This window comes from Canis aureus, chromosome 27 (genome assembly GCF_053574225.1).
Source record: "Canis aureus isolate CA01 chromosome 27, VMU_Caureus_v.1.0, whole genome shotgun sequence".
NCBI classification, from domain to species: domain Eukaryota; kingdom Metazoa; phylum Chordata; class Mammalia; order Carnivora; family Canidae; genus Canis; species Canis aureus.
In genome coordinates, this window is record NC_135637.1 from 13,640,240 (window position 1) to 13,658,464 (window position 18,225).

The 18,225-nt window shown below is 46.0% G+C and overlaps 1 long non-coding RNA gene across 2 annotated transcripts; it reads left to right on the forward strand.

Annotated features, from left to right (window-relative positions):
- Positions 1-6,284: 6,284 nt before the first annotated feature.
- LOC144299881 (uncharacterized) lies at positions 6,285-17,968 on the forward strand. 2 transcript variants are annotated; one of them, XR_013366523.1, is made up of 4 exons: positions 6,285-7,610; positions 10,470-11,238; positions 12,762-12,896; positions 17,686-17,968. It is a non-coding gene; the product is annotated as an uncharacterized LOC144299881 (long non-coding RNA). The 2 variants fall into 2 exon arrangements; XR_013366524.1 differs by having other exon boundaries at positions 6,440-7,610; positions 11,087-11,238.
- The last annotated feature ends 257 nt before the right edge of the window (positions 17,969-18,225 follow it).

The following is an 18,225-nucleotide window of genomic DNA, read 5'->3' on the forward strand; positions in this document are numbered from 1 at the left end:
AAACATCATCTGTCCTCCTACTTTGGTGCAAATACCTAAAGGACCGGGAGTTCTAGGTTTGAGTTTAGAATCTCAGATGCCTTGGAGTTATGGGCACGGGTTGTGGCCTTCAGTGGAGGGTTGCAGTCAGCCGTTCCTGACCCCATATGAAGGGAGTCAGTAAAATAAATAATCCAACAGCACACCCTTCTTGCCTCCCGATCTCTTACTGGCACCTCCCAGTGGTCGAATCCAGCTGGACTCCAGAGGGCCTGGGAACCCACTGGGCTGTCCACAGGGTCATCATGCTTTGGCCAGGATGGGGAGTAGGGAGAGCAGGTGCGGAGGGGCTGACAAGTGTGAGTCTGGAGAAACATCTCTCTATTTGTGAGGCAAACAGTCCAGGCAGGATGGTAGATATTGATGGGTGCCTGCTCTTGGTGTTGGGAAGGAAATGGAGAGTGGGGTGACGTGTGGCAAAGAGGAGTGTGAGATTCCTAAGGACAGGAACTGAACACCACTCTGGCCAGTTACTGCTGTGCAGGGCTGTGGGTTGGGGTTGCCAGGGACTCTGGATTTTGAGTAGCAGGTCATCCAGATTTTGCAAGTAAAAAATTTTAAGATCAAAACATATGGGTAACTAAAGAAAAAAATATTTTATAGCATAGTGCAGGTCTAATAAACCCTGTTCTCAGGCACCTGGGTGGGTCAGTAGGTTAAGTGTTGGCCTTCGGCTCAGGTCATGATCCTGGGGTCCTGGGATCGAGCCCCACATCAGGCTCCCTCTGTCCCCCTCTCCTTATTCCTGCTCTATCTCAAATCAATAAATAAAATCTTAAAAAACAAAACCCATTCACAAACTAGATTTGGCATTGAGGCTGCTCCAAACAGAAACTAATTTGAAGCATCTGTGTCCATTTCAAATTCTGGGCGGAGTCTCTCACCTGTTTGGGCTTGGTTGTCCCTCTCTGGTCCAATCAACCATGGCTGGAGAGAGGTCATAGCCCTGCTGCCCACTCAGCCAGGTGTGGAGGCCGAGAAAATTAAGGCCATTCCGCTTTAAGTTCAGCGTTAGCACAAGTACACCCATCCCAGGCCCCTGTGAATAAGAGTTGAACTCTACCTTACTACAGTTACGGGAAGAAAACAGCTTACCGCTTAAAATCCTAGAAAGCCCCATATTAGAATAAAAACAGAGCCCAGGGCAAGGGCAGGAAGCCCCTATTAGAATAAGAACAGAGCTCAATGCCCTTGAAAGCCCCATAACAGAATGTAAACAGAAATTCCTCCGCCCCTTCTGGAGGTCCCCTAGACCAGCCCTTTTTTTTTTTTTTTTAATTTTAAATTTTTTATTTATTTATGATAGTCACACACAGAGAGAGAGAGAGAGAGGCAGAGACACAGGCAGAGGGAGAAGCAGGCTCCATGCACCAGGAGCCCGACATGGGATTCGATTCCGGGTCTCCAGGATCGCGCCCTGGGCCAAAGGCAGGCGCCAAACCACTGCGCCACCCAGGGGTCCCTAGACCAGCCCTTAAAACTAAGCTGGAACCCACCTCGGGGTCCAAGTCCCTGCTCTGCTGTGTCGGGTACACTTGGACCCAAGCTCGAGCTTGTAGATAAACCCTTGTGTGTTTGCATCGGTGTCGGCTCCTTGGTGGTTTCTCGGATTCGCAATCTTGGGCACGACACAGGGACAGGACGGTCAGTCTGGGAGCCGTGCAAGTCCCCTTGAGGGCAGCAGTGACCTAGGCATCTATCGCAAACACTTACTCTGGGGTGGTCATGAGGTACCTCTCGGTTTACCACCCAAGCTGTAACAAGTGGCCATATGTGTAGTGGCTTAAAGTTCTTGTTTTTTCTTTTTTTCTTTTTTTCTTTCTTTCTTTCTTTCTTTCTTTCTTTCTTTCTTTCTTTCTTTCTTTCTTTCTTTCTTTCTTTCTTTCTTTCTTTCTTTCTTTCTTTCTTTCTTCTTTCTTTCTTTCTTTCTTTCTTTCCTTCTTTCTTCTTTCCTTCTTTCTTTCTTTTCTTTTTTTTCTTTTTTTTTCTTTCTTTTTTTAATTAAAGATTTATTTATTCGTGAGAGACATGGAGAGAGAGAGGCAGAGACTCAGGTAGAGGGAGAAGCAGGCTCCTCACAGGGAGCCTGATGAAGGACTCGATCTGGATCCTGGGATCACGCCCTGAGCCAAAGGCAGACGCCCATCCCTAGTGTCCTTGTAGTGGCTTAAAAACACAAATTCATTATCTCACAGCTGGGGGGCAGATGTCCGAATGGACTGAAATGAAGGTGTCAGTAGCTCTGCGTGCCTTTCGGGAGCCCTCGGGAGAACGCTCCTCCTTGCGCTTTCCAGCATCCTGGAGGACAGTCGCATCCCTCGGCTTGTGGCAACTTCCTCCATTCTCCAAAACAGCAATTGCCAGGTGAGTCTTTCTCACATTTCACCTGTCACGCTGATCTCCTTCCTTCTTCCACATGTAAAGGACCCTGTGACGGGCCGGGACAATCTCTTCATTTTAAGGTCAGCTGCTTGGTACCTTTAATTCCCTCTCGTCGTGTAAGGTAGCTTAGTCCCAGGTTCCAGGGATCCGGATGAAGACGCCAGGGAAGCAGTGGGGGTGGTGGTGGGGAAGCATTTTTCTGCCTCCCTTTCTCGAACTTTGCTGGCCATCTGTGAGGTGGGGAGGGGGGGATAATCATGCCCTTATCACAATTGTTAAAGGATTCAGGTGGGAGCCCGTACAGTACACCTGGCACAGGCCCTGGCACATGGTAGGCACCCCCATTAGTCCCTTTCTCCCCCTCCTTTGAACTATTTGCTTCAATGTGGGCAGAGTTTCAGTTTACTCAAATGCAAAGATAGGCCAGTTCTGCCTACCTCAAAGAGCTGTTCCCTTGTTCCTTGATTCATTCATTCACTCATTCAATACTTATTGAGGGCCTACTATGTGCCAGACACTGGGATGTTATTTTAGGTGAGAGATCAGGAAAAGCATGCCTGAGTGACATGTGAAATGACAGTGTTTGTTGATTGACTTAATGATGTTAGGCTGATTTCCAGCTTGATTACGGCAGAACTGGATTAGCTGATTTTGTTGGTAATCAGTATGAATTACATAAGACTGCTTCCACAAATATTTGAAGGTTTCATAGCTTCATTTTTCTGTGTTGAATTTTACCATTTCTAAAAGAAGTGCCCCCCAAAGGGCCTATCTATCCATCCTTTTATTTTTTTTTAATTTTTATTTTTTTTATGTTTTATTTTTTTTTATTTTTTTAATTTATTTATGATAGAGAGAGAGAGAGAGAGAGAGAGGCAGAGACACAGGCAGAGGGAGAAGCAGGCTCCATGCACCGGGAGCCCGATGTGGGATTCGATCCCGGGTCTCCAGGATCGCGCCCTGGGCCAAAGGCAGGCGCCAAACCGCTGCGCCACCCAGGGATCCCCTATCCATCCTTTTAGAACAGGATGGACATTCTTCTGAATTAGCTCATATTCCTCCCAGGGGCTCTGAAGGTAGCAGAGAGACTCTGCTAGTCCTGTGTCTGTCCCTGTCTGTGACCTCCCTGCAAGGCTCAGCAGCCGGGAGCCTCCACAGGAGGAAAAGCACTTTGGGTCCCCAGCAGAAAGATACCAGGAAAGGCAGGGCATAATTATTTTGTTCTCCCCACATCTTCAGTGTGCAGAAAGGCCATCAGGGGCAGACGGAGGAAGAGGGTTCTGGCGTCTGACCAAGCCCGGGTCATGTGCTGGTCAGTCCCCCCTTATGCCTGTGACCCATCGTGCTCCTGGGCTGCTGGTGACGCCAACATATCAGGATCCACTCTAGTTAACCCCGCTTCCTTTTTCCATATCAGAACACAGCTCTGTGACCCTCCGGGCCTCCATGGTCGCCAGAGGATGGACGCTGGCTGGAGCAAATGATGGTAAAATAGCTTTGATTTGCAAAGCACCAGCTCACGGACTTCTCACCAGACCATTTTATAATAAGGAGCCGAGGCTCAGAGAGGGTAAGTGATATGCTTAAGAAAGTGGGTGAACTTGGATTAAACTCAGCTTCACCTGGACTTCATATAACATGTTTCTTCTTTCTTTTTAAAGGTTTTATTTATTTATTCATGATAGACATAGAGAGGGAGAGAGATAGAGGCAGAGACACAGGCAGAGGGAGAAGCAGGCTCCATGCAGGGAGCCTGATGTGGGACTCGATCCCAGGTCTCCAGGATCAGGCCCTGGGCCAAAGGCAGGCGCTCAACCGCTGCGCCACCCAGGGATCCTGTTTCTTCTTTCAAAATACATCTGAACCTTCATACTTTTCCCCACCCCCACTGCCATCACTGTGTCCAGCCACTGTCACATCTCACCCGGACTGTCATGGCAGTCTCTGCCCTGGCCTCCCTGATTATGTCCCCCCACCGCCTCCACCCTATGGTCTGTTCTCAGCCCAGCAGTCCCTGAGATGCTAAGTCCCTCCTCTGCTTAAAACTCTTCTGTGGCTCCCATCTTACTCCCTGCAGCCTCGCCCTGGCTTATAATGGTTTGTAAGCCCCATATGTTCCTTCTTTGTCCTGATCTCTTGTCATTTGTCCTTTTGCCCTCCTCAATTCAGTCACACAGACCTCCTTGCTCTTCCTTAATCATACCAGGAATGCTTCTACCTCAGGGCCTTTGCATTGGCTGTTCCCTTTGCCTAGGAAACTCTTCGTTAGACAGCCACATAGACCTGTTTCAAGACCTTGCTCAGAAGTCACCTCCCTGATCCATCTCTGACAACTTTTAAAAAAAAATAATAGTTCTTTCCTGCCACCCTGATTCCCTCCTCTTTCTTTATTCTTCTCCCTCGGACTTCTCAGTATTTAACATACTGTATCACTTACTTCTTTTGTTGGTTATCCACCCTTCTCCATGAGAATGTCAGCTTCATGAAAACAAGGTGTTTTGTCTGTCATGCTCTCCTGCATTCCTAGCATTAAGAACAGTGCTTGGCACATAGTATGCGCTCAATAAATATTTGTTGAGTGAGTGACTCCATAGTTATTGTTCTATCCACCACACATACCACTTTGCTGGATTGGCTTCTTGTCTATAGAAATGCCAATCCTTGCCAACACTTGCTATAGTCAGACGTTTCCATTTTCTCCAATATGCAGGCATAAAGTAGTCCCTTTGTAGGGACTCTTTGTAATCTCTTTGTAATTTTCAAATGTTTTTTGATACGCCTGGGCACTCAGGTATTGACATGTCTTAGGGACAGTGGGCCTGTTTCTCCCTCTGGTTGGAAGTCCAGAGCTTTCAAGGAGACCATTTCTTGAGAAAATGGGAAATGGGTCTTTTGTTTTGGATTATAATATGACAAGCCACTCATGTAAAACAAAGTTAGCATCTGCTCTGCACACCGGGTTTAATATTTAGGGATAATTTAAAACCAAGGAAAAGGCAGAGTTATTAATAAACAGTTGAGGGGAAGTGTGAAGAGAGAGTATGAAAATCTTCAATTGAAAAAGCAACTGTAGTTAGCATCCAAAATAAGACCCTGCTTAGCATTCTGTTCTGCTCATTTGCAAATTAAGAGATGTATTGTTTTAAAAATAATTAAGTCTAATTTTGTATGTTTGGGAGATAGCTCTCCACTGGCTTAAAAATATTTATTTATTTGCAATGCTCTGAATACAGATTAATCTCCATCGCTAAGCCAAGTGTTTGCTGTTTATGTACACTCAAATGCTCACCAAGGCAAAGCTGGTATTTCTGGAGGAGTGTTATGATAGCTGGGGTTCTTGGGAGTTGTATTTGGACACCAGAATTCCTTTAGGGCAGAGATCTTAGCAACTATTGGGTCTAGTTTTGTTCATTTTACAGGTGTAAACACAGAGGCCCAGAGAGGTGAAGGATTTGTCTAAGGTCACACAGCAAGTCAGCAGCAGGACTAGGATTAGAACAGAGGCCTCTTCCAGGCTCAGCTGGAATTGTCTACCAAATCTGTGTGTCTCATTTTTCAACCAGGCTTTTAACACATCCATGTGCTACCTGTACTGTTGTTTATGTAAAGGTTTTCTCCCTTAAATTAGTTCACTTATAAAATGTGAAGCCTTTTATTTAAAAGGAAAAAAAATCACAGATGTAAATGGAAAATCTTATTCCTCACCCAAATAGAAAGTACATGAACATTAATACAAGGCAAACAAAACAATGATATTAAGTTCTAGGAAGGCAACTGTGATTGGTTAAGACAGCAACTCACATAAAACAAAAGTTAGTATCTGCTCTGCACACCAAGTTTAATATTTAGCTACCCTTAGAGCTTTGGGCTGAGACTGGCTCTCTGTTGAAAAGAGACAACAGCAAGTGTTCAGTATCTGTACCACCAGCCTGAGATTTTCCCCTTGTCGTTTATTAGGTTTGAAAGGGAATGGAAAGGGGATCAATTTCTCCCAAGGTGATTAATGTGGTCTAAAATTATCTCTCAAGAACTACTACAGGTCCTCACTTTAGATGAACCTGGACTGTGAGACCTTCTTTTCTTGTGCCCACCCTCCTTTCTCACTAGAGGAGGCCCTGCAGTAGATAAAAAAAGGAAGTGTCAAATGGTAGCTTTCAGGAACATTCTTTAAGAGGCAGCTGTTTGGGTCCTTTGCCTTTATTTCTTCACCTTTTTCTCTTTCCTGTTGATTGGAATTTGGATGTGATGACTGGAATCAGGCAGCCATGCTGGATAATGAGGTGACCCTAAGAATGGAGTCTTCATACAGGGAAGCAACAAAATAGAGGAAGCCTCGACTCTTGAACCTCAGATTTTTTTTAAAGAAAAATGAACTTCTATTGTTTACAGTTTCTATTACATTGGGTCTCTGCTGTTCATAGTCAAAGTTCATTCTAATAAAAAAGGAGAATAAGTGAACTCTGGATTAGGAATTAGAAGATCTGAGTTCTAGTTCCATTTCTTCAACCCATACTCACATCCATGTGAGTGAAACAAGAAATAGTCTTTGCTTTGCACTCCCCGGTACCTATTTTAAGCTTCCAAAGAGGTTTGCCCCTTGGGAACTCTCAGTTCTGCTCAGAGATCTACGTGTTTCTAGTCCAAGGCAGTGGTGGGAGCAGGGTGCCCAGGGAAGGAGCAGGGTGGGGGCTGGTCTCTGCCTGAGTTTATCTCAGGTGTTACCCTGTCAAGGAGGCCATCGAGGTACAAATGGTACCCAGATGTGTGGGAGGATTCTGTATGAGAGGGATAGCAGTCCTCGATAACTGCTAAATAGTATCACACGTAGAGCACGCCTGTCCTTAAACTGCCTTATCTCCTTCCTGCCAAACCACGCCAAGCGTATCCATAAAAGTGCAAACAACTCATTCCTCTCTTCCCCTCAGAACATCCTCAGCAGCTGCACAGTTGTTATGTATTTTTAAAAAAGCATTTAAAACCTCTCAGAATTTAGCAACAATCACCATGGATACTCATCACTGAAATCCTTTGTTACCATGGCAACATTCCACCCTTCACCCCCCCAACCCCCCATCCCCATCTTGCCTGTTTACCCTGAAACTGACACATTGGTTATGGTGAATGATAGGAAAAGATTTGAGTGGAACTTCCAAAGGCATAGAAGCATGAAATGTCTTGCCAGAAAATAGGTATTTTTCCATTATTGTAATAAGTACTATGTTTCACTCTCCTATTTTACCAAGGATAGATGACTATTATTACAGTGGGAAAGAGGAAGATCAATGATGAATTAAAGCAAAAACGATCCCTTTTGTCTTATCCTGCAGGTGATTTTTAATAGCCCTTCTTGCTGCATTCAAAATGTGATGAGTAGCATCCTAGGAGTATTAAGGCGTGGGTCTCATTTGACCCACTTCTTGCAGTTTTCAAATACCCTCCAAGAAACCCCCTTAGAAGCAACAAACAAATCTGTACAAAGGTATTTACAGCAACATTCATGGAATGGCCAGGGTAGAGAAATGACCGTGTGCCTGATGTTAAGAGAGTGGTTGGGTGAACAGAATGTGGCACAGTGCAATTTTTTGTAGCATTTACGGATGACAAGCAGGACATGGCTGTGCATTTACTACTTCAGAGAAATAATGTGAAGCAAATCAAGCAGAATACTGTTGATCCCGGTGATTGTCGGCATGTGCCCTGAAAATGTTTGCATGTACCTTAAGTGAAATTAGAGAGAATGGTGGGATTCTGAACTCTTTGTTGGTCAATGATGTTTTTAAGAATCTGAGAATGCCTTGGACTATCTCCCCAGAAAAATCCCCAGACATATAACATTTTGCATGTAATTCTAGGAGTTTCATTGGTCCCTTGATGTCTGTTCAAGGGCCACCCCTCCCCATAAGGGCCCATTCACTCCGGGTTTAAGGCATAATATTCATTTAGTTCAATCTTGGTCATTAAGTTGTTTACTTCCATTAAAAAGCCAAAACCCAAACTAAAACATTCTCAGAGACTCTGGATATATATACTACTTGTTTGCTGTTTGTTCGCCCCTACTAGAATGTGAACTCCATGACAGCAAGGGGATTTGATGGTCCTGCTTACTATCTATACCTCTAGTACCTAGAACAGTGTATGTTCTCGTAGCAACTGCTCAATATTTCCTGAAGGAAAGAATTACTGAAGAGCAGATCCAAATGCAATAATAATAATATTAATAATATTAATGTATTATTATTAGAATTGCGGCTTTGTGCATGAATCACCCACGTTATTGCACATTGTAAACCACTTATTCGCCTTGCTGTGCAGGACATGATACTCCACATGTGAATATACCATAACGTATTCATCCATTTTACTGTTGGTGGGCATTGGGGTTCGGTTTCTTTCTTTTGTTTTAATTTTTTTTTTTTTTTTTTTTGCTATTAGGGATAATACCACCTGGAACATTCTAGCACATGTCTCTCAGTGGGCAGATGGGTGCATTTCCATCAGAATGGAATTGCTGGATTACAGTGTCTATGCGTGTTTAGTTCTAGAAGACATTGCTAAACTGTTTTCTAAAGTGGTGGTACCAATTTTTGCTGCTGTTCAGGTGATTCTGCACGTCTCTGTCTCCAGGCCTACTAGGTCATTCTACGGTCCCATATTTCCTGTAAAGCCGCCTGTGGACATAATCACCCCTTCTTCTCTCACTGTGGTTTCTTTCTTAGTGAACCATTCACCTCTGCCTCTGTGATTTATCTCCTTAATAAAGCTTCCCTCTTTCTTCTATTGGTTGCCTCAAAACACGAGATGCTAATGTTTGTTGAATACATGAGTGACTAATTCAAATCTTCTGGGACAAATCTCAAACATTTGCTGTCCTGTTTTTATTTTTAAGCCACATGTTAAGAGGAAAACTGAGCCACTGAAATCCACTAAATTAAAAACATACCACCAGCAGACCAGGACTATGTTGTTCTAATGCTCAGCTTATGCCACAGTCACTGCAAGCCAGGGAATGATTTGCCCCTAGTTTAGCAGGACCAAAGGTAATTTCTGGAATTTGCCTGCAGTACTGGGTGGGGATGCCACATGGAGTCCCAGGAACCTGTCCAGGTGGGTTGTGAGGCTTGTTTCCACTGTGTTATTTCCCAGAGATGAAATGTTGCAAACTCATCATTTGTCATGAGTCCCAGAGGCTTGAATCTCACCTTCCCAGACCGTGGGAATGGAAGGAAAAACAGAACCACACTGAGTGCCTAACGTGGGGAAGGCCCTGGATGAGGGGCATTCTCCTAAAAGAGCTCATTTAATTTCCTTGAATTCCTCAATGACACCAGCATCCCCTTCCTCAGTCTTCCCCCTCAGGGAACAGCCTCTTTGTTCACCTCACTCACAGAGGTAGAAACGTAGGCGCCTCCCTTGATGGTCCTCTTGCCCTTATTCCCGCATCCGCCCTGTTGCCAAGTCCTGCAGTTCCTACTTCCAAATATATCTCCAACCTTCCCACTTCTGTCCACCCCCACTGCCACCATCCTGGTCCAAACTATGACTGTCCCCTCCTGCACTCCTGCCAGCAGGCTCCAAGCTGGACTTTTACTGCCATTCCTGTTGCCTATAGCTTATTCTCTACCAGAGTGAGCTTTGAAAATCTCTTCTTAAAATCCTTCACTGACTCCCTGTAGCAGATGTAGTGAGCACCCTGCTTATATCCCCTTGACACACCCCATGTCTGGGCTTGCAGAGCTGATGGCTCCCAACAGTAACCCCTAAGGCTCAGCTGAGAGTTTATCTGGCTATTTATAGGCAGGCTACAAGTGCCAGGAATTAGCACTGCTCCCTCCTCCTCGAGCCAGCCTCAACCGATGATGGGTGGTAGCTGCTGGATAAATATCTTGCCCCTGGGCAGGGGGTTATGTTGAGTGTAGATTTGGGTCCTGTTGCCCCAGTGGTAATCTGCTTAGTGTTATGCTCTATATTTGCTTCCTTTGCCTTATCCTCTCCTCTACCAGAGTCCACTTCCACCAAATACATCACTTGCTCTCACATCTTTGTCTCAGGGTCTGCCGTTGGAGGGGGTCTTCAAGAGGACGTGACTGCCGCTTGATCCTCCAGTTGGACCTGGGCAACCAGAGGCTGCTCACTGCCTCCCCTGTCCTTGGAATGTACCCTCTGCCCACCATGTCCACAGTGGGGGCCGTTTCCAAAGACGCGGCCCTAACAGAGCAACGTGGTGCTAAGGTCATCTGGACACTATGTGTCACCAAGCCTGTCTTTGTGCCCTCCACTGGCCTGGAGGACATTATAACAAACCTAGAAGCCCTTACTAAAATTGACCTACAAGACTTCAGGGAGAGCCAACAAATCCTGTCCTCGCCAACATGAAAACGTCTTCAATGAGAAAGGTTGTCCTCTGAACTAGGACAGCCTTGGACATTCTCAATGCCTTGCAAGGAGGCACTGGTGCCATTATCTGAATAGAATGTTGTGTGTTTATATCCAAGGAGACTGCTAACATAATCATCTTTATTAAATCACACCAGGACACTTATAATCCCCAGAGCGATCTGACCCCAGCCTAGGGGCCTTAATCAACCAGTGGCTCAGATCATGGGGCTCTCCCTGAAAAGAATGGTTACTTATTTTGGAAATCATTATCATGATCTGTGTTTTCTAGGTGCCTGTATGGATTGCTGTGGGATCTGGCCCCTATGTGGCCAGATAGCCGCCAACGAGCCACCTCCATGCTAGCAAATTCTCTTGCTGACTGCTCCAGACACCCTGTGAGAAAGGCAGCGGATGGGGAACGGTCACGGTCACAGTCACGAGGTGGGCAGTGTTGGTGGAGGTCAGAGGGGGGATGTGACTCCAGCTTGACCTGGGAGCTGGGGATCTGGGGAGCTCACAGGCCCCTCACCCCTCCCTGCCCTGGCAATATGCGTTCCACCCACCATTTTGGGGTGGGAGCCATTTACCAGGACAACGCATTGAGAGGGTAAGGTGACTTCTTAAGACCAAGCAATGTACCCGGTAAGACCTCTGGACAAACTTTGGAGGTTCCGGCTGCTGTGTGAAGTCCCCCTTCTTCTGCAGCTACCCGGACACGCCTGGATAGTCCCCTGCTTGTGCACACAGCCTCTGGCTCTGGAGGGTCTGCCTCTTCCTTTCGCCTGTCCGTGCCCTCCATGTGCCCAGAGGCAGGGACAGTTTATGAACCCACAAAGCCAGATTTGGATGCTCTCCACTGCTCGTGAGATAATGTCCAAATGCTCCATCTGGGCTATAGTGCAGGTGTAACCTAGTCCCCCAGCGCCTCCTTCTTTACTCTAGCTGCACTTTTCTGCAGATGCGGAGGTTCTGTGACCTCAGGGCCTTTTCCCAGGCACTTCTGTCCCTATGCTTTCTATATATATAATACATGTATATGTATATTTTATTGAAGTTCGACTTGCCAACATGTATAACACCCACTGCTCATCCTGTCAAGTGCCCTCCTCAGTGCCTGTCACCCAGTCACCCCATCCTCCCACCCGACTCCCCTGTCCCTATGCTTTTTTTTTTGGGCCATCTCCCCAGAAAAGCCTTCTCTCACTCCTCATTTTTTTTCAAATATTTTATTTATTTGTTCATGAGAGACACACAGAGGCAGAGACACAAACAGATTGAGAAGCAGGCTCCCCACAAGGGGCCTGAAGCTGGACTGGATTCCAGGACCCCGGGATCACGGCCTGAGCTGACGGCAGAGGCTCAACCACTAAGCCACCCAGGGGTCCCTCTCACTCATTTAAATTCAGCATCTCAGGGGTGCCTTGCTGGCTTATTCAGCAGAGTGGGCGACTCTTGATCTCAGGGTTGTGGGTTTGGGTCTCACCTTGGGAATAGTGATTGCTTAAAAATAAAATAAAAAAAATTAAATTCAGCACCCCATGTTAACCTCTCTGTCAGCTCCCTGTTCTTTTCCTTTCTAGCCTGTATCACCATTTGTAATGATAAACTTGTCTCCTTATTTGTTTAATGTTTACGCTCCTTCCTAAACTGTAAACCTTTTTTGAGGATAGCCCTGTCTTATCAAATTGCCGAAGCGAGCACAAAGACTTTATTATTCATGATAGAGAGAGAGAGGGAGAGAGAGAGGCAGAGACACAGGCAGAGGGAGAAGCAGGCTCCCTGCGGGGAGCCCCATGTGGGACTCGATCTTGGACCCCAGGATCAGACGCTCAACTGCTGAGCCACCCAGGCGTCCCCTATCTGTCTCATCCACCACTGCCTACCCACGGCTGAGTTTACAGAGGTGCTCAATACATATTGATTAAATGAATGAATAAAGCATTACTATTATCCCCATTTCACAGATGAGTAGAACGCTGACACCCGGGGTGGCTGAATCATTTGCTCTAGGTCACATGACTGGAAATGAACAGGTCTGGATTCAAACCCAGTGCTGCCTTTTCTGTACATGTCTAGGAGTAGGGCTGCTGAGTCACATGGTAAGTGTACCTTTAACTTTTTAGGGGTCTGCAAACTGATTTCCAAAGTTGTACCATTTTACATCATGGAGGCAGAGTGGGTCAGAGGCAGGTGCTGCCTATGGATTGGATGTTGTGTCCTAAAATTCCTCTGATGGAATCCTAACCCTAATGTGATGGTATCTGGAGGTGGAGCCTTTGGGAGGTGATTAGGTGAGACTGGGTTATGAGAGTGGGGCCCTCCAACTCCTTATAAAAAGAGGAAGGGACACAAGAGCTCTCGGTGTGCACACACCAAGGAAAGCCCTGTGAGGACATAACCAGCAAGAAAGCACTCATGAGGGACTTTGCCAAGCCGGCACCCCATCTCAGACTTCCAGCTCCCAGACTGTGAGCAGTAATGTTTGTTGTTGAAGCTGCTTAGTCTATAGTATTGTTAGAGCCTCAGGGATCTGTGGAGAATTCAGAAGGCGCCGACTGATTCTCTGAGGAACTCACAGGCCTGCTCCTTTCCTAGGACTGGGATGAGTAAGGTTTGTCAAAGGGACTATAAACACTCAGTTATCCATCAACTTTTGAGTAGCTCAAGCAAATACACATCCATACAAACAAAACTGATTCCTCATCGGGATTATTCTAGCTAATGCCAGAGACCTTTGCAGTGGAGATAGTTCCAGGCTTCATGTGGGGCTGCTGTGCTGCCCAGGTCCAGGGTTGCCATTCCCACAGTAGTCATCCTCCAGGGGTGGCGCCTCCTAGCGGTGAGGGACCCGGTGGCTCTACTTTGCCCTCAGACACAGATCCGGCTCTCTGGAAATGTCAGTGGCTTGGCTTTCTTCTGCCTTCAAAAAGGCTCTGGAACCAGGGAATGTGGCCTTAGTGATCCAGACTCCAATTAGGAAGGCAGTGTTGGAGGCTGGCTCACAGGAGCCTGCAGGTGGCTGGTGAGGGTCCCCAGAGAGCCCCAAAAGTGGCCCCTGAGTTCTCTACAGATTTTCCCTCCCGGGGTTGTCTGCTGGTTCAAAGGGCAGAATGAGGAGCGCTCGGTAATTGCATTGAGCTGGAGGCGCTCGATTGCCTATTACGGGACTTTTGAAGTTATTTGATGTGGGGAAAACCTCTGCACTGCTGACCTGCCTCTAAGCTGCAGCAGGAACAGACAGCCCAGGCTCAGCACCAAGGGAGTCAGAATGCCAGAGACGTCTCTGTCCCTTTGGTGTTAGCGATCCCCTCCTGGGCACAGCTAGGCCAGGCCAGGCACTTAAAAATAATCATGTTTATCGAAGAGTCATTTATGGGCAATCGTGCTAGAACAGTCATCTCAATGGCAGCGTGATTCATGGGCAACAGTGCACCCATTTTAAGTGGATGGTTGGATGAGGTTTGACAGATTTATATACCTGTGTAACCACCACTCCAGTAAAGATGCGGAACATTTCCATCACCCCAGAAACTTTCCTCATATCTTTTTGCCATTAATCGCCATCCCCTCCCTGACAGCCATTGACTGATCTACTTTGTATCACTGTTGATCCCTAGAATTCCATATAAATGGAATAATACCATGCGTAATACTTCTTCTGTCTGGCTTCTTTTGCTCAGCATGATGTTTTTGATATATATCCATGTTATTCCGTGTGTCAGGAGCACATTTTTTTCTGTTGCTAAATAGTATTCCCTTCTGTGAATAGGCCACCATTTCTTTCTCTGTGCACACATCAGTGGACATCTGGGTCACTTCCAGGTTGGGGCTTTATTTACTTATTTTATTTTTAAATATTTAATTTATTTATTCATGAGAGACGCAGAGACAGAGGCAGAGACCTAGGCAGAGGGAGAAGCAGGCTCCATGCAAGGAGCCCGATGGGGGACTTGATCGTAGGACCCCTGGATCACGCCCTGAGCCGAAGGCAGACACTCAACCAGTGAGCCACCCAGGCATCCCCAGGTTGGGGCTTTAATGAATAAAGCTGCTGTGTCCAAGTCTCTGTATGGGCATATGTTTTCATTTATCTTGGGTAAATGCCTGGGAGTGGAATTGCTGGGTTGTGTGATAAGTGTATATCCAGCTTTAAAAATATTGCCAAATTCTTTTCCAAAGTTGTACTGTTTTGCATTTCCACCAACAATGCATGAAACTTCTAGTTGCTCCACGTCCTCACACTCAATATTGTCTGTGTTCTTACTAATTTTAGCCATTGTGGGAGGCATGTAGTGGTATCTCATTGACGTTTTAATTTGCATTTCCCTGATGATTAATGCCTTTGCACACCTTTTCAGGTGCTTATTGGCCATTTATATACCTTCTTTTGTGAACTGTTTAGATATTTTGCCCCCATTTTATTGGGTTATTCACTTATTACTGAATTAAAGATCATATTCCAAAGGCAAGGAATGAAGTTATTCAAAATTCTCAGTGTGGTGGGAGGCATTTCTAGTCTCCCTTTCTGTCTGGGGTCTGGCCAGGATAACAGGGTAGAAGGGGGGGCGGCTTTGATAAAATAACATTAAGGTGGAGAGAGATTACTTTAACATAAAAGCACCCAGAGATTAACCCCAAACTTTAGTACTCATGAGAGTTCCCTAGAGGACTAACCCATAGATTCCCTCGGAGCCCTGCTCCAGAGGATCTGATAGGGAGGTCTAGGGTGGGGCCTAAGAATCTGCATTTCTAACAAGTTCCCAGTTGCTGCCAATGCTGCTGGCCTAGGGACCACACTTTGAGTAACATCAGAATGATGACTGAGGTTGAGGTTAGACCACAGTGACGAGCTCTTCCTCCTCCTTCTTCTCCCATTCATTATCTCTGAATGGCCCCCCTCCTTTTGTCCACCCAGCCCTCCCACCCTGCAGAGTAATTATATGGAATAGAATGGTGGACAACCCACACTATCAACGTGGAAAGGATCAAAGGGATCCAGGGGCCCAAGGGACCAAGGAAGATAGAGAAAAGTATCAAGGCAGAGAGCTTTCCCCACTGACTGCAAAACTAGACATACCAGTCACCCTGAAAGTTGGGAACAGGTCATGAACTTGTTGCCCCCTTCCTGGATATCCATCTCTTTTTTTTGGTGGTAGTGGTGGTGATGGGCAATGTCTTCACTGTGTTTAAAATTCTTTTTTTTTTTTTTTTAAGATTTTATTTATTTATTAGAGACAGAGAGCACAAGCAAGCACACAAGCAGGGGGAGTGGCAGGCAGAGGGAGAGGGAGAAATAGGTTCCCTGCTGAGCAGGGAGCCTGGTGTGGGGCTCTATCCCAGGACCCCAGGATCATACCCTTGCTAAAGGCAGACACTTAACCAACTGAGCCACCCAAGTGCTCTAAAATTCTTTTGAATGAGTTGTCAACATTTATACATTGACAATAATGTAAGGTCATATTTCTGGCTAATAGTTGCAACCAAACTGTTCTAAAACTTGCATGTGCAGGGTACAGTTATGGAGTGAGTGACTCTGGCATTTGGTTTTAAGATATATGAAAACATTTTGGGACAGTGAGACCTGGAGAGATACCAAGAATCTTTTAGGGCGTGTACATATAGGTGTGTGTGTCCACAAATGTTTTTTTCTCATATGTATGTTTATTGGGCCAAAAAAAACCCCTCCCTGGAAACTTAGTGGTAAAGACATTTTGATTTTGCAAGCAGCTGGTTGGAGGAAATTTACAAACTACAAAGAGTAAAATATAAATAAAGAAGCTAAAAAGAAGAAATGGAAAGGAAAGAACACCTACGGTTGCCAGTAACTTGAAACGGAGGAAATAAGAAACATTTTCGATTTCAGCTAAGCCCCTAGAATTTTTCAGAGTGCCTTAAATGAGAAAAATAAGGAGGTGGAGTGAGTGTGGGAGAGGACATTGCCAACGTAGATGAAGCTAAAAATTGAAATTCTTGTTAAACAATCCTAAAAAATTGGCATTCAGAGTGTGCTATTAATAAAAATGCTCCTTCCAAAAAGATGACTTGGTGTAAACCACTTTTCCCCTTTATGCTTCCCCTGCTCATGCTCAGACCCTCCGGGCATAAAGGGTCCCAACTTAGTTTTTTTTTTTTTTTTTTTTAAGATTTTATTTATTCATGAGAGACAGAGAGAGGGGCAGAGACACAGGCAGAGGGAGAAGCAGGCTCCCTGCAAGGAGCCCGTTGCAGGACTCGGTCCCAGAACCCCAGGATCATGCCCTGAGCCAAAGGCAGACACTCAGTCACTGAGCCACCCAGGTTTCCCCAACTTCAGTTTTTGCTGTGTATTAGCTGTGTGACCTTGGATAATTTCCTAGATCTTCCTTCCCCCCCCACCCCCGCCTTTTTTTTTTTTTTAAAGATTTTATTCAGTTAAGATAGGGAGAGCACACAAGCAGAGGGAACAGCAGAGGGAGAGGGAGAAGCAGGCTTCCCTGTTGAGCAGGGAGCCTGGTGTGAGGCTCTATCCCAGGACCCTGGGATCATGACCTGAGCCTTAAGGCAGATGCTTCACCCACTGAGCCATTCAAGTGCCCCTTACTAGACCTCTCTGAACCTCAGTTTCTTTTTCTATAAAATGGGGATAATGAAAGCTATTTCTTCGGGGGAAACTGGACAAAACTCAGCAGTAGGCCTTAGGCCAAACTTGAAAGGCCTCACGGGGCGGAAAATCTTGTAAAGGAGCGGGTGGGTCTAGAGGAAACCAACTAATCAGAGGAAACACCTCTTTGAAGAGCCCACAAGTGAGCTCCTGCCTCCAGGAAGGTGGGCTAGGTTTGGCTCCAACTTTCTATTGTTTCAAAGAGTTACTGAAAATCCCCTTGCTTATGTGATCTCTCCATTTTTAAGTGTTGACCGTCAACTCACATTTTCCCAAGACAGCCACGAAATCAAACAGAACAGATTCTGCAGGACACACTTGGCCACCATTCTCTGGTTTACATCACTTGTCTTAAAGAGGAAGGGAATGAGCTGGTTTCCACGCTGGGAAGATCTTGTGTTCCATTTGAGCTTTGGTGCAGGGCTGTCGTGCGGAATGCAAGCAGACAGCGCCAGCGGCTAACACTACCCAGTTCCTAATGGGTGCCAGACACTGTTCTAGGCGCTGTACCTAAATAAAACAGTTCATGTGATACCCCAACCATGACGCTATTTCATTCGGGTCACAAAGGGGTTAAATAAACCGGCGGCGGCAAGTCCATTTTCAGCACCAGTTAAGTCACGGATTGAAAACTGCTGGTAGGAGGGCGTAGTTCCTTCAGGGACTTAGAGACGAAGGTTGACTCCCCACGCCTTGTGGTTTTCTTAGGACAGGCGAAGGGTTCCTGGTCGGGGGACGGACAGCCAGTGTGCATCCTCCTGGCGGGGGGCCACTGTGCATTTGGGGAT